Source organism: Macaca thibetana, chromosome 11 (genome assembly GCF_024542745.1).
Source record: "Macaca thibetana thibetana isolate TM-01 chromosome 11, ASM2454274v1, whole genome shotgun sequence".
NCBI lineage: Eukaryota > Metazoa > Chordata > Mammalia > Primates > Cercopithecidae > Macaca > Macaca thibetana.
Window position 1 is genome coordinate 114505402 of NC_065588.1, and position 24001 is coordinate 114529402.

A 24001-nucleotide genomic window follows, 5' to 3' on the forward strand; every position below is an offset into this window, starting at 1 on the left:
GTGAAAAAGCATGCCTTTTTAGAGAAAATAAAATTAGTTCATTCAGTATGAATTGTACGGGAGAGTTGCAAGGAGAACACATGAAGCTGGTGTTGAGCCAAGAAAAACTGCAAAAGGCCCTTTAAGCCATATTAAGAAGTTTAGACTTTATCCTGAGGGAAAGGGGAACCACTGAAGGTTTATATGGGAAAAAGGATCCCTCCGCCAACAATGCACCTGTCCTAGGCAGTCATCCTGCCAATCCATGGATGCCAATAATCAAGCATGAAGTTACTACATCAATACTACTGGGAAAGTAACTGAAATCCAGCTATTTGTCAATCAGGTGAAGGAAAGCACAAAATAAGAACTCAAAAAGTGGCCGAGAGTGGCGGCTCACGCTTGTAATCCCAGCAATTTGGGAGGCCAAGGCAGGCAGATCATGAGGTCAAGAGATCAAGACCATCCTGGTCAACATGGTAAAACCCCATCTCTACTAAAAATATACAAAAATTAGCTGGGCGTGGTGGTGCTCCTGTGGCCCCAGCTACTAGGGAGGCTGAGGCAGGAGAATTGCTTGAACCCGGGAAGTGGAGGCTGCAGTGAGCCGAGATCGTGCCACTGTACTCAAGCCTGGTGACGACAGAGCGAGATTCCATCTCAAAAAACAAAAAGTTCAAAAAGTGTTTTGATTTTATTGCTTATGTCTGAGAATAACAAAAAAAGACACAATGGATTAAATCAAAGATTCGCCTTTTTGGAGACTATGCATAAAACGCAAATTATGAAACTGTGTTTAAGAAAACCAAAAAGATCTATGAACTAAACTTATGATAATTAAAATATTTTCAATCACCAAAACACATTATAAACTTTAGAATATTTTGGCTTCCATGTGAATAAAGCTATGTGCCATGGATTTGGGGGGAAAACACGGATTACAGACTAAAACCATTTTATGAAGAAATAAATATTTAAATGTGAAAATGAGACCATAAAAACTTCTAGAATAAATTACAAGTGAATATTTAATTACTTAGCAAGATACCAGAGGCAAACCCATAAACTAAAAATCAATAAACTTGACTATATATAATTAATAACTTCTTTATCTTAAACATGTAATGAAGGGAATTCTGCTTCTAGCCAAGATGGAGTAACAGGGGCTGGATTTATTACCTGCCACCAGGAACAATTAAAACACTGGACAAGGCCACACACAGTGGCTCATGTCTGTAATCCTAGCACTTTGGAAAGCCAAAGTGGGCAGGTGGCTTGAGCCCAGGAGTTCGAGACCAGCTAGGGCAACAATTTGCATCTCTATAAAAGATATAAAACCTTAGCAGCTGGGTATGGTGGCGTACGCTTGTAGTCCCAGCTACTCAGGATGCTGAGGTGGAGGGACCACTGGAGCCCGGAGGTCAAGGTTGCAGTAAGTCAAAATCATGCCACTGCACTCCAGCGCAGGCAACAGAGTAAGATCCTATCTCAAAAAACAAACAAACAAAAACACTGGATAGAACATACAAATGATGGTATTTGAAGACAATGGATATCAGGCAAAGAAAGACAATGATCCCTGACAGAAGATAAGCAACTGATGTAAGCCATCAAATGTTTGAGCTTCAGGCCCTGGGAGAATTTCTAGGCCATGGTGCCCAGAGGGGAAATCCAGTTAGAGCCTGGTGAACTCCCTGAGTTGAGGAGACAAAGATGACAGTCCGGGTTGACCAAGGTGGGTAGAGTTGGCAGGGCAGAGTACCAGGTAGAAGAGAGCAGCACAGAAACGGGATATGGAGATTTGCATAGGGTTCCCCTCAAGTCTTCAGCTGAGCACTGATTGGTGCATGCATATGAGAAAACTACCTTAGACCAGGGGAAAAAACGATCTGAAAGGAATAGAGACTGCAGTACCTATAGCTCAAAAAGGGCTGTGAACAGCACTCATTCCCCCTAGCCAGGATAAAAAAATCTCAATTCACAGAGCATTCTGGAGGCTACTCAGAAGAGTCTTGCCTTCATAGTAGGGACCCTAGACTAAATGCTGGTCTGTGATGCCTAACAAATTTTATTTTGTCTATTTTTTATTTGTGAGACAGGGTCTTGCTCTGTTGCCCAGGCTGGAGTGCAAGGGTACAATCACGGCTCATTGCAGCCTTAACCTCCTGGACTCAAGTGATCCTCCCGGCTCTGTCTCCCAAAGTGCTGGGATTACAGGCATGACCAACTGTGCCTGGCTCTAACAAATTTTAAAAGCAAGACCTAAAAGGATGAAATTATTTCCAAGTAACTTAACTGTGTTCCAGAACAAAGTCCAAGGATACTTAAAGGAATATAAAAATATCCAGTATTTAAAAAGGTAAAATTCACAATATCTAACACTCCACAAAAAATTACCAGGTATGCAGAAAAGCAGGCAAATATAATTCATAATGAGGAGAAAAATAATTGAAACCAAACCATAATTGATATAGATGATATGTGTTAAAATTAGTGGTCAAGGACATTAAAACATTTAATATAGTTGTATTCCATACAGGGAAAACGTTGGGGAAAATATCAAACATGTAAAGCAGACACAGACAAAATATAAAGCAGAGACAGATTCAAAGTAAACCCTTATTTTATGCATATATATATATATATATATATTCATTTTGAGATGGAGTCTCGTTCTGTCGCCCAGGCTGGAGTGCAGTGGTGCAATCTCAGCTCACTGCAACCTCTGCCTCCCAGGTTCAAGCAGTTCTCCTGCCTCAGTGTCCCAAGTAGCTGGAATGACAGGCATGTGCCACCACATCCAGCTAATTTTTGTATTTTTAGTAGAGACAGGGTTTCAACATGTTGACCAGGCTGGTCTCAAACTTCTGACCTCAAGTTATCCACCTGCCTCGGCCTCCCAAAGTCCTGGGATTACAGGTGTGAGCCACCACACCTGGCCCTCAAATTAGACCTTTAGAGGTGAAAGCTACGATGTCTGAGATTTAAAAATCCTCTGCACGGGAAGCATAGCAGAGGAGACTGCCGAAAAAGGGGCTACTGAACTTGAAGACACAACAGCAGAAACTATCCAAAATAAAACAGAAAAAAGACTAACCAAAAAAAAAAAAAAAAAAAAAAAAAACAAACCCGTGACCCAGAGCATCAGTGAGCTGTGGAACATCTTCAAGTGGCCTACTGTATGTCTAAGTGGAGCCCCTGAAGGGGAGGAAAGATATCAGGACAGAAAAAATTATTTGAGGAAGTAATAGTGGAGAAAATTATGAATTTGATGAAAAGTATAAACCCACAGATCCAAGAAGGTCTCTGAACCTCAAGCACAAGAAATATGAAGAAAATTATATGAAGGCACATCATAATAAACTGCTCAAAACTTGTGATAAAGAGAAAATCATAAAAGTACCCAGAGAAAAAAGGCATGTTAAATACAGAATCAGGAAGGAGGCAAGGATGTTTACTTGCAACACTTACATTCAACATTGTGCTGGGGCTGGGTGTGATGTCTCATGTCTGTAATCCTAACGCTTTGGGAGGCCAAGGCGGGAGGATGACTTGAGACCAGGAGTTTGAGACCAGCCTGACCAATATAGCAAGATCCTCTCTCTTTACAACACCAAACCAAAACAAACAAAAACATTGTGCCAGATGCTGTACAGGTGCAGTAAACAAAAAAGAAACAAAAAAGCATAAAGACTGAAAAGGAAGAAGTAAGACTTTTTATTGTCAAACAACATAATCATCTGTCAAAAAATTCAATGGGATCTACAAAAGCTACTAGAACTTATTAGCTTATTAAAAAGTACAGAAGATCAATGCATAAAATGATTACATTTCTTTTTTATTTTTTTGAGACAGAGTCTCACTCTGCCCTCTGTCACCTGGGCTGGAGTGCAGTGGCACGATCTTGGCTTACTGGAACCTCTGCCTCCTGGCTTCTAGCAATTCTCGTGCCTCAGTCACCCAAGTAGCTAGGATTACAGGCATGCACCACCATGTCTGGCTAATTTTTATATTTTCAGTAGAGACAGGATTTTTGCCACGTTGACCAGGCTGGTCTCAAATTCCTGGCTTCAAGCGATCCACACATGTTGGCCTCCCAAAGTGCTGGGATGACAGGTGTGAGCCACTGTGCCTGGCCTGAAATGATTATGTCTCTGTGTATGAATAAATGAAAATCAAGGCCGGGCATGGTGGCTTATGTCTGTCATCCCACCACTTTGGGAGGCCAAGGCAGGTGGATCAAGAAGTCAGGAGTTCATGACCAGCCTGGCCAAGACGGTGAAACTCCATCTCTATTAAAAGTACAAATAATTAGCCAGGCATGGTGGTGGGTGTCTGTAGTCCCAGCTACTTGGGAGGCTGAGGCAGAGAACTGCTTGAATCTGGGAGGTGGATGTTGCAGAGAGCTGAGATCGTGCCACTGCACTCCAGCTGGGGCAACAGGGCGAGACTCCATCTCAAAAAAAAAGAAAAAGAAAATCAAATTTAAATATCATAGTAGCATAAAAAATGTGAAATAGGGCCGGGTACAGTGGCTCACGCCTATAATCCCAGCACTTTGGGAGGCTGAGGTGGGTGGATCATTTGAGGTCAGGAGTTCGAGACCAGCCTGGCCAACATGGTGAAACCCTGTCTCCACTAAAAATACAAAAATTAGCCAGGTGTGGTGTCACACGCCTGTAATCCCAGTTACTTGGGAGGCTGAGGCAGCAGAATCACTTGAAACTGGTTTGTAGTGAGCTGAGATCGTGTCACTGCACTCCAGTCTGGGTGACAGAGCAAGACTCCATCTCAAAAAGAAAAAAAAAAGGGGAAATACTTAGGGATAAATCCAACAAAGCATATATAAAAACTGTACACTGAAAATGACAAATAATAATGACATAAAGACACAATGAAGGGATATACAGTGTTTATAAATCAGAAGACTCAACATTTTTCTTTAGAAACAGAAGTTGAGAAGTTTAATCTAAAATTCGTATGAGAATTCAAAGGACCCAGAATAACCAAAGCAACTTTGAAAAAGGAGGACAAAGTCGGAGAGCTGGCATAAAATAATCTCAAACTTTATTATAAAGTTACAGTTATCAAGACCGTGCAATACTGGCACAGAGATAGACAAATTAATCAGTGCAATGGAATAGGAAGCCCAGAAGTAGACCCACATATTTATGGACAGCTGAGATTTGGTAGAAGTACAAAGGCAATCCAATGAAGAAATAATTGTCTTCAGTGAATGGTACTGGAACAACTGCATCCAAATATGCAAGAAAACAGATATATTTGGTCCATACTAACAACTGTATAAAAACTGACTCCAAATAGGTTATAGAATTAAAGGTAAATCTACAATAATAAAACTTTTAGAAGAAGGTACAGGAGAAAATATTTGTGACCCCGGGTTAGATGAAAATTTCTTAGTTAATAACCCAAAGCACAATCCATCAAAGGAAAATTTCATAAATTAACAATGTCTGCTTTTTGAAAGATATTTGAGAAAATCAAAAGACAAGCAACATATTGGGAGAAAATCTTTGCAAATTATGTCTCATAATGGGACCCCTGGATCCAGAAAACATAAAGAATTGTCAAAACTTAATAATAAGAAAATAAGAAAACCCAATTTTTTTAATGGACAAAAGATTTGAACACAAGCACTTTACCAAGTGAGATGGATGGATAGCAAAAGAAAGATGCATACTATCACTACTCATTAGGGAGATGCAAATTAAAACCCATGAGAGGCGGGCAGATCACCTGAGGTCTGGAGTTCAAAACCAGTCTGGCCAACATGGTGAAACCTCATCCCTACCACAATACATAAATTAGCCGTGTGTGGTAGTGAGCGCCTGTAATCCCAGCTACTCGGGAGGCTGAGGTAGGAGAATCGCTTGAACCCGGGAGGTAGAGGTTGCAGTGAGCCAAGATTGCGCCATTGCACTCCAGCCTGGGCAACAAGAGCGAAACTCTGTCTCAAAACTCAGTCTTTTTAATGTTAGCCATTAACATATGGAGTCACTGTAACTTTCATACACTGCTGGTGGGAACGTAAAATGGTGAAACACTTTGGAAAACACTGGGCAGTTTCTTAAAAAGTTAAACATACACCTATCATATGATGTAGCCATTATACTCAAGTATTTACCCAAGAAAAATGAAAGCATATGTCAATACAAAGCCCTGTATGCAAATGTTCACAGTAGCTTTAATAGCCAAAATTGGAAACAACCCAAATGTACCTCAACAAATAAATGGATAATCTGTGATACATACAATGGACTGTAACTCAGCAATGAAATAAACTACAGATATACACTACAATATGAATGAATCTCAAAATAATTATGCCGTGTAAAAGAAGTCAGACAAAAAATAGTACATACTTTATGATTTCACTTATATGGAATTCTAGAAACTGCAAACTAATTTAAAGAGATAGAAATCACATCAAATGTTACCTGGGGGATGCGGGTGGCGATGGCAGGTAAAAAGGAGTAGGTAGGAGGGGTTAAAAAGGGGCATGATGAAGCTTTTTGGGAGTGATAGTGGATATGTTTATTTCCACTATGTTGGTGGTTTCACAGAATATACCTGTTAAAACAAATTATGCTCTTTAAATATGTTCACATTATTGTTGTAGAAAGATGTAATGTACCAGATTGAAATGAGTCTTGGTGTGGTAGATCATGCTTGTAATCCCAGCACTTGGGAGGCAGAAGCAGGCGGATCATTTGAGGTCAGGAGTTCCAGGCCAGCCTTGCCAACATTGTGAAACCCTGTCTCTACTAAAAACACAAAAATCAGCTGGGTGTGGTGGCACACGCCTGTAATCCCAGCTACTTGGGAGCCTAAAGTGGGAGAATTCCTTTAACCTGGGAGGCAGAGGTTGCAGTGAGCCATCATTGTGCCACTTCACTCTGGACTGGGAAACAGAGCGAGACTCCGTCTCAAAATTAAAAAAAAAAAAAAAAGAAGTTAAAAGAAGTAGAGAAAATTTTTGCAAAATATTTGCCAGTTAAAAGCTATTCGGGGCCAGGCGCAGTGGCTCACATCTGTAATCCCAGCACTTTGGGAGGCTGAGGAGGACAGATCACGGGGTCAGGAGTTCGAGAACAACCTGGCCAACATAGTGAAACCTCGTCTCTATTAAAAATACAAAAATTAGCTGGGCGTGGTGGCGCTCGCCTGTAATCCTAGCCACTCAGGAGGTGAGGCAGGAGAATTGCTTGAACCCAGGAGGCGGAGGTTGTAGTGAGCTGAGATTGCGCCACCACTCCACTCCAGCCTGGGTGACAGAATGAAACACTGTCTCAGGAAGAAAAATAAAAAAGCTATTCTGAATATCAGAGAGGTAAACACACACACACATACACTTACCTACAAACTCAAAAGAGACAGGTAGGAAATTAAAAAAAAAAAAACCAACCAGGAGTGTCCATTTAAAATATGAAACACGTAACTTCACTAATGATCAAATAAGTAAAAACGGAAATAATATGACACCTCATTTCACCGACCAAATTGGCAAAATAAGAGGAAAAAAGATACTTTTTTTTGGTAAGGGTATAAGGAAATAGTTTTTTATACATTGCTTGAAGAATAGGATGGGTATGCCCTTTGACCTAGTAATACACTTTTGGGAATTCCTACAAGGCAGTTTCTTGTTTGTTTGTTTTGTTTTAGCAAAAGAGGCGAGGCATAATTAGGGAAAGCACAGAAGGAATACGACAGTGCATATGGGAAATGTGACTTCTTTGACCTATAAGTTTGGGTTTCTTTGTAGCTTGTGTTTTATCTGAAATTAGGTGTTGAAATTTTGGGTAATTTTTTATTTCCTTCTTTTTGTTTCTATGTATTTTCTAAAAAATTTTTTTGCAAAGTCTATTACTTCTGTAATTAGAAGAAGTGATACAAAACCTTTTAGGTAATTTCAAATCTAACTATAAAGTACTGCAAAAAAAAATCATAATATATATATTTCCAGAAAATAATTTGACAATAGGAATCAAGAAAGTTTAAGTAAGCTCATTTCTTTTAACCAAATAATTCTCCATATTGTAAACTATAACTGAGAAGAAAAAAAATTTTAGGAAATAAATAGAAGCTCAAAGATTATTATTTTTATTTATTTTTATTTATTTATTTTTGAGACAGAGTTTCGCTCTTGTTGCCCAGGCTGGAGTGCAATGCATGATCTCGGCTCACCGCAACCTCTACCTCCTGGGTTCAAGAGATTCTCCTGCCTCAGCCTCCCCAGTAGCTGGGACTACAGACATGCGCCACCATGCCCGGCTAATTTTTTTTTTTTGCATTTTTAGTAGAGACAGGCCTTCTTCATTTTGATCAGGCTGGTCTCGAACTCCTGACCTCAGGTGATCCACCCGCCTTGGCCTCCCGAAGTGCTGGGATTACAGGCGTGAGCCACCACGCCTGGCCAAAGATTTTTACAAAAGAATATTTTATCCCAATTTTATTAATTTTTTACTTTCCCTTTTATTTTTCTTTCAAAGATAAAAATTCATCCAAAAACCCAGAAAATGTTATTTTTTTCCATTTCTTAGGAGAAAGCTAAGTTGTATAGACAATACCTTTTTGTGTGTGGCAAATATTCTATCTTGCTCAGATTCATTTTAGCAGCAATCTTCTTTTTTCTCTTTTATAACTTCAGTCCTTTGTATTTATGATGCAACCTGCGGAAAAAGAAGAACAAAATACGTAATTACCAGCAAAATTAAAGAATCAATAATTGCTCATGTGGTAGTTTTACATATTTACAAATGTAATATTACAAAGTTAAAATTTTATCTTCATCTGTTTGTGGATGGCAAATTTAAAAGGTAAGATGCTCTACAAGACGCAAACTACTCTTCCACAGGCAGTATCTGGGAAACAAATGTGTTGTTAGATTTAAGAATCTATATTGAGGCTTCCACTGGTTTGTTTGTGTCCAGGGTAACCTAATAGAGGCTACCCGTAGACAGCACTAATCTGATAGCATGCGGTAATGCTACCGATTCTCTGTCAGTAAGGCTTCTATTTTGAATTGCTTTTCCAATAGACATGATGATTTGCATTGATTACTCTACCTTTCCTTTCCTAGGCTCTCCTATAACCAATCTTCCACATTTTCCAGGTGATGATGATGATGATTTTTTTTTTTTTTTTTTGAGATGGAGACTCGCTCTGTTGCCCAGGCTGGAGTGCAGTGGTGTGATCTCAGCTCACTGCAACCTCCACCTCCCAGGTTCAAGCAATTCTCCTGCCTCAGTCTCCCGAGTAGCTGGGATTATAGGCGTCTGCCACTATGCCTGGCTAATGTTTGTATTTTTAGTAGAGACGGGGTTTCACCATGTTGGCCAGGCTGGTCTTGAACTCCTGATCTCAAGTGATCCACCCACCTTGGCCTCCCAAAGTGCTGGGATTACAGGCATGAGCATGATTATTTTTAAACTATCTATTAAAGAAGTACATGCCCAATGTAAAAACCTGGGAAATACACACTATTAAGAAAAAAATCTGGCACCTGTAATCCCAGCTACCCACAAGGCTGAGGCAGGAGAATCGCTTGAACCCGGGAGGCAGAGGTTGCAGTGAGCCAAGATCGCACCACCGCACTCCAGCCTTGGTGACAGAGTGAGACTCCATCTCACACACACACACACACACACACACAAAGGGAAGAAAAAAAATCCATAATCCTATCCAAGCAAAACTCCATTAACAATCTGGCATACTTTTCTCCATGCACGTATTTATTTCTGCCTGCATTTTTAAAATGCAGCTGAGATCACATTATATGTATAATTTCATAGTTCACCTCTTTTATCTAACCCTATGACTATTTTGCCATGTCACCAAATACTGTTCACAAAGGTCATTTTAATGACTGCTTAATGTCTGTCTTATGGAAGAGCCGTAATTCATTCACAACCATTTCTCCACAATCAGAAACCAAGGCTATTTTCAACCTTGTGTTGAACTATTGAAAATTATCGTGTCTGGAAGATCTTGGTGCCTATTACTTATCTACATTTTGGGGGCTTTCTTGAGAATGGCTTTCTAGAAGTAGAATTATTTGGTCAAAGAATATAACAATTTAAAACTTACATCTATTGGAATAATTTTTAGAAGCTTGACTAGCATTGTAGATGAAGGCCTTACAGGAAAAAACTAGAAAAAAACTATGGACTTCCGTTTTCACATTTTTCTTGCTGAGAATATCCCACTCTTGTCTCATGCCTATACTTATAAACTGAACGTTTTCATTATTTTTGTTACTCCTTCTGATTCTGTGGCTGTGGAATGCTTTAGATTAATTGGTAGCTAAAACTTGCTTGAATTCAGCATCACATTTTACCTAACCACTAACCAATCAATCACTGCAATGTTTGCATGTCTACTTTGCTAATGTAGTCTGACTATAGCACCAATAAACTAAAATATTCCTTATGACATCATATGAACACCAGTTGCTAAATTTCTAAGAAAGTAGTTTCAGCCGGGTGCGGTGGCTCACGTCTGTAATCCTAGCACTTTGGGAGGCCAAGGCGGGTGGATCACCTGAGGTCAGGAGTTCGAGACCAGCCTGACCAACATGGAGAAACCCCGTCTCTACTAAAAATACAAAATTAGCCGGGTGTGGTGGTGCATGCCTGTAATCCCAGCTACTCGGGCAGCTGAGGCAGGAGAATCACTTGAACCTGGGAGGTGGAGGTTGCAGTGAGCTGAGATCACACCATTGCACTCCAGCCTGGCAACAAGAGCAAAACTCCATCTCAGAAAAAAGAAGGTAGTTTCAAATAAGGTATCTTACAAATCAGGAAACATTCATTCCTATAAAATAGTTTTTTTCTTTCTTTCCCTCCCTTCCTCCCTCCCTCCCTTCTTTCTTTCTCTCTCTCCCTCTCCCCTTTCTTTTTTTATTTTTTGAGACAGAGTCTGGCTCTGTCGCCCAGGCTGGAGCGCGGTGGCAAGATTTCAGCTCACTGCAACCTTCCCAGGTTCAAACGATTCTCATGCCTCAGCCTCCTGAGTAGCTGGAACGACAGGCTCGTGCCACCATGCCGGGCTAATTATCCTCTCTCTAGTTACTAACTCTTCTTACATAATTAATTTTCTTTCTCTGTCATTTTTTTTTTTTTTTTTTTTTTGAGACTCAGGCTGGAGTGCAGTGATACAATCTCGGCTCACTGCAACCTCTGCCTTCCGGGTTCAAGCGATTCTCCTGCCTCAGCCTTCCAAGTAGCTGGGATTACAGGCGTGCACCACCATGCCTAATTTTGCATTTTTAGTAGAGATGGGGTTTTGTTATATTGGCCAGGCTGGTCTCGAACTTCTTACTTGAGATGATCCACCTGCCTTGGTCTTCCAAAGTGCTGGGATTACAGGCGTGAGCCAGTGCGCCCGGCCCACTTTTACATAATTTTCTTAAAATGCATGCATACTCTCTTCATCTTTGGTTGCCAAGCTCTATATATGTTCTAAAATTATCTAAGACTTCTAGGAATTAAGCCTTCTCAGTTTTATCTTTTCTTTGTTTGCTTTTCTGCTACAATATTGCATTGCTATTGAGGCTGAAGACAGTATTCCTGAAGTTCATCCATTAAACCTAAAGGATATTTTCAATTTTCTTCCATTTTACTACCCCCACTTCCTTCTTCTTAAATGTCTCTTGGATCCCATGAAACTGTCTTCTGTTTTTCCAAATTATTCTGGTTACACTTCCTCTTCTCTCTGATGTCTAAATGAATGTGTTCCTCTAAGGATTTCCCAAGTCCCCTGTGTGACTGCAAGCTGCTATCTTAATTTCTGCCCATTTAATGGTTTTAAGTAATACTGTGTCACTAGCCAGTACTGACAATTATTCCAAGCCCCAGTCCCGTATTTTCAAATATCTATTTGGCTTCTCCCCTAAATGGCTCACATATACCTCCCATTAACACTGTTCTCTTTCCCTGTCCCTTACATTCAATTAATCCCCAATTTCTGCTTCAAATATTTCTTTTGGCCTGTTTTTCCATTTCTCTGGCATCATATGCTGTCTCCTTTTCTTCTCCTCTTACAGCCTCTATCTGTTCTGGAATTCGAAAAACACTATTACCATAATCATCTTTCTAAAGCATGGTTCAGATAATATCATAGCTCTGCTCAAAATCCTTCAAAATTCTCACTGCTTCCTATGGGATAAAGAATAATAATAATAATAACTTTACCTAATGAACATTGAAAGCTGGCTTCAAACCACTAGTCTAACCTAAATTTTTAAACTTCATAAAATCAGGAAAAAATAAATTCCATTCAGTTACATTTTTATATATACTTTGTATTTCATTTCTCACTTGGTCTTTGTCCAAGTTGTTTCCTCTGCTTATAAGGCCCAAATCCCAACTATTCTCACAGTCCAGCTCAATGTCACCTCTATAAAACCTACTATTTTCTCCCTTTGCTTCAGTTTTCAACACACATAGTACTCTAAAACTGGATGGCAAGTGCTTCTTCAGAGGATAATTGTCTAAGTCCACATTTGGATTAATCATTGTAACCCCTGACATTTTTAAAAATAAAAACAGCATTATTGAAATATAATTCACCTACATATACTCCACCCATTTAAAGTGTACAATTCAATGGTTTTTAGCATATTCACAGATATGTACAACCATTACCAACCAGTTATTTTTAGAACATTTTCATCACCATACATACACACACAAAACCATACCCTTTAGCTATTACCCCACCCTCGCCCCACCCCATTTCCTCCATTCCTAAGCAATTTACTAACATACTTTCCATCTTTATAGATTTCCTTGTTCTGGGAATTTCATATAAACAGAATCAAACAATATGTGGTCTTTCATGACTGGCTTTTTCCACTCAGCATGTTTTCAAATCCAATGCATAGCATGAATCAGTATTTCTTTTTATTGCCAGATAATATTCCATTGTATGGATATATCACATTTTATCCATTTATCAGGTGATGGACATTTGGACTGCTTTACCTTTTGGCCATTATGAATAGTGCTACTAGAATTGTTCATGTATAAGTTTTTATGCGGATATATGTTTTCATTTTTCTTGAGCATATACCTATGTGTGGACATGCTGGGCCCTACGGCTTCTTTAAGTAGCGGATATTCCATAAAAATCTGATGAAATCACCTTTCCTTTTCCATTTCAATCTTAGAATTAAAATGATCATTCAAATTAATCCTTTCCCCAAAAGATAAACAAGAATATTTTTTCTTCTAAGAGGATAAGATGAAGTAACAGGCATAAAATAAGTTTTTCCCTCTTCCTTGACCTCCTGCAACCTCAGGTATTACATTTATAGTGAGAATGTAGAACTGCGCCAAGAATGTAGTATTTCAGGTTTTAGACCCTTGGGCCAAATAAACAATCCAACTAGCTTGGAGGATGTGCAATTGAAATAATTATCTTCACAAACACTTCTTTATTCTAAGAAATGGAAACCTTTTTTTTTTTTTTTTTTTTTTTTTTTTTGAGACGGAGTCTCGCTCTGTCACCCAGGCTGGAGTGCAGTGGCCGGATCTCAGCTCACTGCAAGCTCCGCCTCCTGGGTTCACGCCATTCTCCGGCCTCAGCCTCCCAAGTAGCTGGGACTACAGGCGCCCGCCACCTCACCTGGCTAGTTTTTTTTTGTATTTAATAGAGACGGGGTTTCACCGTGTTTGCCAGGATGGTCTCGATCTCCTGACCTCGTGATCCGCCTGTCTCGGCTTCCCAAAGTGCTGGGATTACAGGCTTGAGCCACCGCGCCCGGCCGAAATGGAAACCTTCTAACAATGGTAATCAAGTAAATTATTTCTCACAGACATTCTAACTTAGTATAAGAAAGAATGGTGGCGCATGCCTGTAGTCCCAGCTACTTGGGAGGCTGAGGCATGAGAATCACTTGAGCCCAGGAGGCAGAGGTTGCAGTGAGCCGAGTCACTCACGCCACTGCACTCCAGCCTGGGCAACAGGGCAAGACTCTATCAAAAAAAAAATGAGAAAGAAAAAGAGAGGGAAAGAAAGAGAAAGAGAAAGAGAGAGAGAGAGAGAGAGAGAGAAAAAATGAGAAAGAAAAAGAGAGGGAAAGAAAGAGAAAGAGAGAGAGAGAGAGAGAAAGAAAGAAAAGAAAGAAAAGAAAGAAAGAAAGAAAATGAGTTAATGGGTGTAGCACACCAACATGGCACATGTATACGTATGTAACAAACCTGCACGTTGTGCACATGTACCCTAGAACTTAAAGTATAATAATAATAAAAAAAAAAAAAGAGAAAGAAAGAAAGGAAGAAAGGAAGAAACACTTGATAGAGAGTGGAAATATAAATATTTTAAATAATTTTTCCGTTCCCAGAAACTTCAAGAAAGATGACTCATGGAAGATCTTAGTTGTGTTTCAATGTTTTTCTCAACAATAATGTTCTTCTCAACAATGTTTTTCTCTAGCAGCACTATCCTGGAGCCAGTGAATTTGAAAACTCCACAATATTTCAGTATTAATAAAGTAAATAAGAATTAGAATGTTTCATACTGGAAAGAATTTTAAAGATACACCATTTCAACTCCTTTCTTTTTATATTCAATCTCAGAAAAGTGAAGCATCACATCACACCTATGTGGCAGCGTTATCCCCAAATTAAAATCCCGGACTTCTGGCTAGGTGCAGTGGCTCACGCCTGTAATCCTGGTACTTTGGGAGGCCGAGATGGGAGTGTTGCTTGAGTCCAGGAGTTGGAGAACAGCCTGGGCAACACAGTGAGACCCCCGTCTCTATGAAATAAAATACAAAATAATTAGCTGGGCGTGGTAGCACGTGCCTGTAGTCCCAGCTACTTGGGTGTTGAGGTGGGAGGACTGCTTGAGTCCAGGAAGCTGAGGCTACAGTGAGCTGAGATTGTGCCACTGCACTCCAACCTGGGTGACAAAGTAAAACCCTGTCTGAAAAAAAAAAAAAAAATCCAGGACTTCTGATTTTCCATTACAGGAAACATTCTCCTGAATCATGCTGCCCTAAGTCATACTTTATTATTTTGGAGGGCAATCAAGAAAATTTTAAATTTAATGTAAGATTGAACTTCTGTTACTATTCCTCCCAAGGAACTCAGAACACTTAAATATATGGTGCTAGATTCGGTTCTTATGGGACTGCAGAGTAAACAAATTTGAGGGCCTGTTTAAGAAAAAAACAGGGCCAGCACAGTGGCTCATGCCTGTAATCCCAGCACTTTGGGAGTCTGAGGCGGGTGGATCACTTGAGGTCAGGAGATCCAGACCATCCTGGCTAACACGGTGAAACCCCATCTCTACTAAAAATACAAAAAATTAGCCGTCATGGTGGCACATGCCTGCAGTCCCAGCTACTTGGGAGGCTGAGGCAGGAGAATCGCCTGAACCCCAGAGGCAGAGGTTGCAGTGAGCCGAGATCGGCACCACTGCACTCCAGCCTGGGCGACAGAGTGAGACTCCGTCTCAAAAAAAAAAAAAAAAAAAAATAGGTCAGGCATGGTGGCTCATGCCTGTAATCTCAGCATTTTGGGAGGCCGAGGCAGGTAGATCACTTGATGTTAGCAGTTCAAGACCAGCCTGGCCAACATGGTAAAACCTGTCTCTACTAAAAATACAAAAAATTAGCTGGGCATGGTGGCGCATGCTTGGAATTCCAGCTACTCAGGAGGCTGAGACATGAGAACAGCTTGAACCCAGGAGGTGGAGTTTACAGTGAGCCAAGATAGTGACATTGCATTCCAGCCTGGGTGACAGAGCAAGACTTTGTCTCCAAATAAATAAATAAATAAATAAATTTCTCACTTAAAATTAAGTATAGAGCCTTAGATGAAGCTGGTACAAAGCTCTGAAACATGCTCCACAGTCGAAGTCACATAGTTAGGACTAGTTGATTATTTGGTTTCTTCCCCTGCTTCCTTCCACATGACTTCCCATAAGACTTGAAGAGAATTGTCCAAAAAAAAAAAAAAAAAAAAAAACTAGCAAATTTTGTTTTAGTTGTTGTTCCTGTTTGCCACTAATATTTAACTATTATCCTGAGGTAAGAAAACTGCTTTTAAGGTACTTTCACGTTGAAAATGAAACTAGATGATAGTTGCTTTTTATGCCACTATGATTCTATAGCACAACTGTGAACATACATCCTCACATTTAAGAGCTGAAAAAGGACCATAGTGATCATCTAATTTCTACTTGGCAAATAATGCAGAAGTAGCTGGGGTTTTGAGGATCATAATAATGATAACCTTCAGGCTACTCCTGGGTCAACTGACATTATATGAAGATTCTTCTAGTCACTCTTTAAGACTTTATGTATTGCTTTTGAGCAATTATTTTGATTTCTCACGGAGTATTATTTTCTTCTTCCCTTAAAAAAAAAGAGGTTTAGGATAAGAGACAGACGGGAAAGTAGAGGCCCCATTGGATCTCTTAAATTTAACACTGAATATCTTTTTTATGTTTTTTTAAGACAGTCTCGCTCTGTTGCCTAGGCTGGAATACAGTGACACCATGTCAGCTCTCTACAACCTCTGCCTCTCAGGTTCCAGAGAGTCTAGTGCCTCAACGTCCCAAGTATCTGGGACTACAGGCACATGCCACCACACCCCGTACATTTTTTTTTTTTTTAGTAGAGACGGGGTTTTACCATGTTGGCCAGGCTGGTCTCAAACTCCTCGCCTCCCAAAGTGCTGGAATTACAGGCGTGAGCCACCACGTCCAGCAACACTGAATATCTTTGTTCTGTCTGATACTTTGATATGAGGCCAGCAATTTGAAATCAATTATGCATCTACTTCAGAAAAAATGGCACCTCACATGAATCTGAAAATTAAGACCAGTATAAAAATGGTGGTGATGTGTCTATATAAATCCCAAATTATTCTAAAATATTTGGCTAGGTTTTTAAAGTCTTCATTTTGCACTATAACTTTTTTTTTTCATTTTAAAAAATGTTTTATGTTTTAGAGAGACAGGGTATTACTCTGTCACCCAAGCTGGAGTGCAGTGGTGTGATCACAGTTCACTGTAGCCTCAACCTCTGGGGTTCAAGCAGCCCTCTTGTCTCAGCCTCCCAATTAGCTGGGACTACAGGCATGTGCCACCATGCCCAGCTAACTTATTTTTTGTAGAGATAGGGTCTTGCTATGTTGCCCAGGCTGGGTCAAGCAATCCTCCTGCCTCAGCCTTCCAAAGTGCTGGGATTACAGGCATGAGCTATTGTGCTCGGCTGCCCCATTATTCAGTCTTTTTTTTTTTTGAGACGGAGTCTTGCTCTGTCACCCAGGCTGGAGTGCAGTGGCACCATCTCAGCTCACTGCAAGCTCTGACTCCCGGGTTCACACCATTCTTCTGCCTCAGCCTCCCGAGTTGCTGGGACTATAGGCACCTGCCACCACGCCCAGCTAATTTGTTGTATTTTTAGTAGAGGTGGGGTTTCATCATGTTAGCCAGGATGGTCTCAATCTCCTGACTTTGTGATTCACCCACCTCAGCCTCCCAAAGTGCTGGGATTACAGGCGTGAGCCACCGCACCCGGCCCATTATTCAATCTTATGCCCCAATATTCTGTTATGTATTGAATACATAATGTGAAAACTTTGTGTAACTGTAATACACAGTAATTTGCTCTCACGAATTCTCAAACATGATTAATAATCATTCATATCTCTTATTTTAAAAATCCTCACAGATCCCTAACATTTTCTTAAGTCACTTTAAGTCATTTACTTTACTCATTTATTCATGTATCATTCATTTGGCAAATATTTATTAAGTACCTAATATTCGTCCAGCACTGAACAAGGCTGTGGGTTCTTTCCTGTTCTCATACAGCTTATATTCTAGTAGAGAGAGATATAAATATTTATACAGGAAGTATTAATAAATATAAAGAGAAATATAAAATGAAACAGGGCCAGCAGGCAGGATAGAGCTCTCTGATAAGGTAATACTTGAGCAGAGACCTGAAGGATGAAGGAAGTGAAGGAGTATGCCCTGAAGGTCCTGGCAAGGAAGAGTGGTACAGGCAGAGGGAATAGCAAGATTGTTTTGTGTACTCCAGAAAACGCCAGAAGGCCAGCATGGGTAAGGGAAAGTGAACAATGGGGATGTACTAGGAGAAAAGATAGGGCCTTTCATAACAGGATGAAGATTTTGGATTTTATTATAAGTGAGATGGGAAGCCACTGAAGCATTTCATGAGAAATGCCACTTCTGTGTTTAAAAGGATCACTCTGACTATTCTGTGGGAAACAGACTGTACAGAAGCAAGGTTAAAAACACTGAGACCAGAAAGAAGCCATTGCAAAACTCTCAGAAAGAAATGATGGCAGCCAGCACCAAGGTGCTGGTGGTAGAGGTAATAAGAATTGGTTGAATTCCAGAATAACTGAGAAGGAACAACCAAATGGGCTTTGCTGCTTTGATTGGAATATGAAAGAAAGAGAGGAGTCAAAGATGACTCCAAGCCTTAGGGCCCGAGCTACCGAAAGATGAAACTGCCCATTTATAACACTGTAATAGGCTGGGCGCAGTGGCTCACGCCTGTAATCCCAGCACTTTGGGAGGCCAAGGCGGGTGGATCACCTGAGGTCAGGAGTTCAAGACCAGCCTGGCCAAAATGGTAAAACCCCGTCTCTACTAAAAATACAAAAATTAGCTGGGCATGGTGGGCTCACGCCTATAGTCCCAGCTACTCAGGAGACTGAGGCAGGAGAATCACTTGAACCCAGGAGATGGAGGTTGTAGTGAGCTGAGATCATGCCACTGTACTCCAACCTGGGCAACAGAGTGAGAGACTCGGTCTCAAACAAACAAAACTGTAATAAACCTCTTATGGCTTTTATACAACTTATATGAAACAAATTCACAACCTCTCTCCAAATCAAACTCAACAATTGCTTTGATAGTACAGATGTTATTATTTTGTTGATACAATAACTTCCAAAACAAATATGGCCCGTTCTACTGTGTTTCTTATGTTTCAGTATGGCATGCTCACTCACCATTAGACCACTTTTCTGTACCTGTACTCCTAGGAATACTTCATTTGTATAACCTGGCTTGGTATCATCTGGCCTTCACAAGGTGCAAGTTTAACAGTTACACATTAATTCCACTTCCGTTTCTATTCTTTTCTCATTTGTCTAAGACAATTCAAGTGGTACCACTTGGCATTATGGTAAACACAAACACAGCAAACCACAGGACTCTTTAGTGATAATGTGGTTATCCAGATGATCCTCCATGTATTTATTTATTTATTTTTTTAGACGGCATCTTGCTCTGTTGCCCAGGCTGGAGTGCAGTGGCGCGATCTCGGCTCACTGCAACCTCTGCCTCCTTGGTTCAAGCGATTCTTCTGCCTCAGCCTCCCGAGTAGCTGGGAGTACAGGTGTGCACCACCATGCCCAGCTAATTTTTGAATTTTTAAGTAGAGACGAGGTGTCACCATATTGGCCAGGCTGGTCTCAAACTCCAGACTTCATGATCAAAGTGCTGGGATTACAGGCGTGAGCCACCATGCCCGGGCCCATCATGTATTTTTTAAAAGATCATCATCAAAATGAAAACAACATTAAAAACTTGTGGAGAACTTTTAGACCTATTTTCATACCTTTAAGTTCCCAGGGGTCTATAGATTTACTTGAAAACACTAGGGAATAGAATCTTATCTTACCCAAGGTGGCTGGGTACAACGGTCAACACCCAAGGCCAAAACTGCATTCAACTCTAATTACCCTTGAAAATTCCAGTGTTTGTAGTTTTGTTTACAAAACTCTTTAAAGTAATTTTCACACACAGTCAAGTTTGGGAACCACTGAGCAAGTCAAACCTGCCCCCACCCCAAAAGCCTATTTATAAAAGGGATTTTTTTTTCACCCAGCAATTAAAAAAGTAGAATTTGAATTTATTTTCTAATATTTATTTTAGGGCTGGGAGTGGTGGCTCGTGCCTGTAATCCCAACACTTTGGGAGGCCGAGGTGGGCGGATCACGAGGTCAGGAGATCGAGACCATCCTGGCTAACATGATGAAATCTCATCTCTACTAAAAAATACAAAAAAATTAGCTGGGCCTGGTGGCGGGCACCTGTAGTCCCAGCTACTCGGGAGGCTGAGACAGGAGAATGGTGTGAACCCGGGAGGCGGAGCTTGCAGTGAGCTGAGATGATGCCACTGCACTCCAGCCTGGGTGACAGAGCCAGACTCCATCTCAAAACAAAAAACAAAAAACAAAAAACAACAAACAACAAAAAAACCCATTTATTTTAAGTTCAGAGGTACATGTGCAGGTTTGTTATATAGGCACATTGCATGGGGGTTTGGTGTACAGATTATTTCACCACCCAGGTAATAAGCATAGTACCCAATATGGCAGTTTTTTGATCTTCACCCTCCCTCCTTCTTTCCAACCTCAAGTAGGCCCTGGTGTCTGTGATTCCCTTCTTTGTATCCATGTGTACTCAGTATTTAGCTCTCACTTATAAGTGAGAACATGCGGTATTTCGTTTTCTGTTCCTGTGTTAGTTCATTTACTAAATGGCTTCCAGCTCCATCCATGTTGCTGTAAAGGACATGATCTCATTCTTTTTATGGCTGCATAGTATTCCATGGTGTATACGTACCACATTTTCTTTATGCAGTCCACTGCTGATGGGCATTTAGGTTGATTCCATGTCTTTGTTATTCTGAAAAGTGCTGCAATGAGCATACGGGTACATGAGTCTTTATAGTAGAATGATTTATATTCCTTTAGGTAAATAACCAATAATGGGATTGCTGAGTCAAATGGTAATTCTGCTTTGAGTTGAGAAGTCGCCAAACTGCTTTTCACAATGACTGAACTAATTTACATTCCCAGCAGCAGTGTATACATGTTCCCTTTTTTCTGCAACTTTGCCAGCATCTGCCATTTTTTATTTTTATTTTTATTTTTTGAGATGGAGTCTTGCTTTGTCGCCCAGGCTGGAGTGCAGTGGCACAGTCTTAGCTCACCACAACCTCCACCTCCTGGGTTCAAGAGATTCTCCTGCCTCAGCCTCTTGAGTAGCTGGGATTACAGGTGTGCGCCACCACACTCAGCAAATTTTTATATTTTTAGTAGAGACAGGGTTTCACCATGTTGGCCAGGTTGGTTTCGAACTCCTGTCCTCTCGATCACCTCAGGCGATCTGCCTGCCTTGGTCTCCCAGAGTGCTAGGATTACAGGTGTGAGCCACCAACAGTCATTCTGTGAGTGAATGACCAACAGTCATTGGTGTGAGACGGCATCTCATTGTGGTTTTGATTTGTATTTCTCTAATGATTAGTGATGTTGAGCATTTTTTCCTATGCTTGTTGGTTGTGTGCATGTCTTCTTTTGAAAAGTGTCTGTTCATGTCCTTTGCCCACTTTTTAATGGGATTGCTTTTTGCTTGTTGATTTGAGTTCCTTATAGATTCTGGATATTGTTAATAGATCTTTATTGGATGCATAGCTTGCAAACATTTTCTCTCATACTGTAGGATGTTTATTCGGTTGATAGTTTCTTTTGCTGTACAGAAGCTCTGTAGTTTAATTAAGTCTAAATTGGTCAATTTTTATTTTTGTTGCAATTGCTTTAGGTATCTTCATCACGTAATCTTTGCCAGGTCCTATATCCAGAATGGTATTTCCCAGGTTACCTTCCGGTGTTTTTATAGTTTTAGGTTTTATATGTAAGTCTTTAATCCATCTTGAGTTGATTTTTTTGAGAGGGAGTCTCACTCTGTCACCCAAGCTGGAGTGCAGTGGTGCAATCTTGGCTCACTGCAACCTCTGCCTCTGGGGTTCAAGTGATTCTCCTGCCTCAGCCTCCTAAGTAGCTGGGGTTACAAGCATGCAACACCATGCCCGGCTAACTTTTGTTTTTATTTTTGCTTTTGAGACAGAGTCTTGCACTGTCACCCAGGCTGGAGTACAGTGGCTTGATCTCCGCTCACTGCAATCTCCGCCTCCTGGGGTTCAAGCAATTTTCCTGCCTCAGCCTCCTGAGTAGCTGGGATTACAGGCACCCACCACCATGTCCGGCTAATTTTTTTGTATTTTTAGTAGAGATGGGGTTTCACTATGTTGGCCAAGCTGGTCTTGAACCCCTGACCTCGTGATCCACCTGCCTTGGCCTCCCAAAGTGCTGGGATTATAGGCATGAGCCTGGCATTTTTTTTTTTTTTTTTTTTGAGATATAGTCTCGCTCTGTCGCCAGGCTGGAGTGCAGTGGCGCCATCTCGGCTCACTGCAACCTCCATCTCCCGGGTTCAAGTGATTCTCCTGCCTCAGCTTCCCAAGTAGCTGGGACTACAGGCGTGCACCACTACGTCCAGCGAATTTTTGTATTTTAAGTAGAGACAGGGTTTCGCCACATTGGCCATGCTGGTCTAGAACTCCTGATCTCAAGTGACCCACCTGCCTCGGCCTTCCAAAGTGCTGGGATTACAGGTGTGAACCACTGTGCCTGGTGTGATTTTTGTATATGGTGTAAGGAAGGGGTCCAGTTTCAGTCTTCTGCATATGGCTAGCCAGTTATCCCAGTATTATTTATTGAATAGGAAATCCATCCCCTATTGCTTGTTTCTGTCGACTTGGTCAAAGATCAGATGGTTGCAGGTGTGCGGCATTATTTCTGGGCGCTCTGTTCTGTTCCACTGGTCTATGTGTCTGTTTTTGTACGGGTACCATGTTCTTTTGGTTACTATATCCTTGCAGTATAGTTTGAAGTTTGGTAACAGGTAACGTGATGCTTCTAGTTTTGTTCTTTTTGCTTAGAATTACTTTGGCTTTTCAAGGTCTCGTTTGGTTGCATATTAATTTTAAAATAGCAGTTTCTAATTCTGTGGAAAATGTCATTGGTAGTTTGACAGGAATAGCACTGAATCTGTAAATTGCTTTGGGCAGTATGGCCATTTTAACAATATTAAGTCTTCCTATCCATGAGCATGAAATGTTTTTCCATTTGTTTTTGTCATCTCTGATTTCTTTAAGCAGTGTTTACTAGTTCTCATTGCAGAGATCTTTCACCTCCCCGGTTAGCTGTATTCCTAGGTATTTTATTCTTTTTGTGGCTATTTTGAATGGGATTGCATTCTTCATTTGGCTCTCGGCTTGGATGCTCTTGATATATAGGAATGTTACTGATTTTTCTACATTGATTTTGTATCCCGAAACTGCTGAAGTTATTTATTAGATCAAAGAGCATTTGGGCAGAGACTATGCGGTTTTCTAGGTATAGAATCATGTTGCCTGCAAACAGGGATAGTTTGACTTTCTCTTTTCCTATTTGGATACCTTCTATTTCTTTCTTTTGCCTGACTTCTCTGGTCAGGACTTCCAGTGCTATGTTGAATAGGAGTGCTGATAGGGTCTTGTTCTGGTTTTCAAGGGGAATGCTTTGGCTTTTACCTGCTCAGTATGATGCTGGTTGTGGGTTTGTTATAGTTGGCCCTATAAAAGGGATTTGTCACCTTTGATGTCACATTGACCTCTCTGGCAGTTCAAGGATGCCTACTGACACCTTCTCAGAATAACGTTTTACATGAAAAAATTAACCACTTAGAATTATGAAGGCAACTAGTTATAATGAAATAAAGTTATAAAAATATTAAAAAGCATCCAGGCGCAGTGGTTCATGCCTGTAATCCGAGTACTTTGGGAGGCTGAGGCAGGCGAATCACCTGAGGTCAGGAGTTCGAGACCAGCTTGGCCAACATGGCGAAACCCTGTCTCTACTAAAAGTACAAAAATAGCCAGGCGTGGTGGCGGGTACGTGTAAATCCCAGATACTCAGGAGGCTGAGGCTGCAGCGAGCCAAGATTGCACCACTGTACTCTGGCCTGGGCAATAAGAGCGAGACTCTGTCTCAAAAAAACGAAATAAATAAATAAATAAAATTAAAATTAAAAAGCAAATTTGTCACATAGTAATATATGTGCTGCTTTATTAATGCATTTAGTAATAAGAGATAGGAGTCTAATAACTACAATAATTTCA

General features: G+C 40.6%; 2 protein-coding genes across 6 annotated transcripts in view; one reads left to right on the top strand and one right to left on the bottom strand.

The window, feature by feature from the left end:
* SUDS3 (SDS3 homolog, SIN3A corepressor complex component) overlaps positions 1–24001 on the top strand; it is a 1028644-nt gene that overhangs the window by 864014 nt on the left and 140629 nt on the right. The window lies entirely within an intron of this gene.
* TAOK3 (TAO kinase 3) overlaps positions 1–24001 on the bottom strand; it is a 230835-nt gene that overhangs the window by 112109 nt on the left and 94725 nt on the right. For all 5 annotated transcript variants that reach the window (XM_050747905.1, XM_050747901.1, XM_050747900.1 and 2 more), the window contains exon 2: positions 8568–8669. The gene's annotated coding sequence lies outside the window, so the exon portion shown is untranslated. The remainder of the gene's footprint in view (positions 1–8567; positions 8670–24001) is intronic.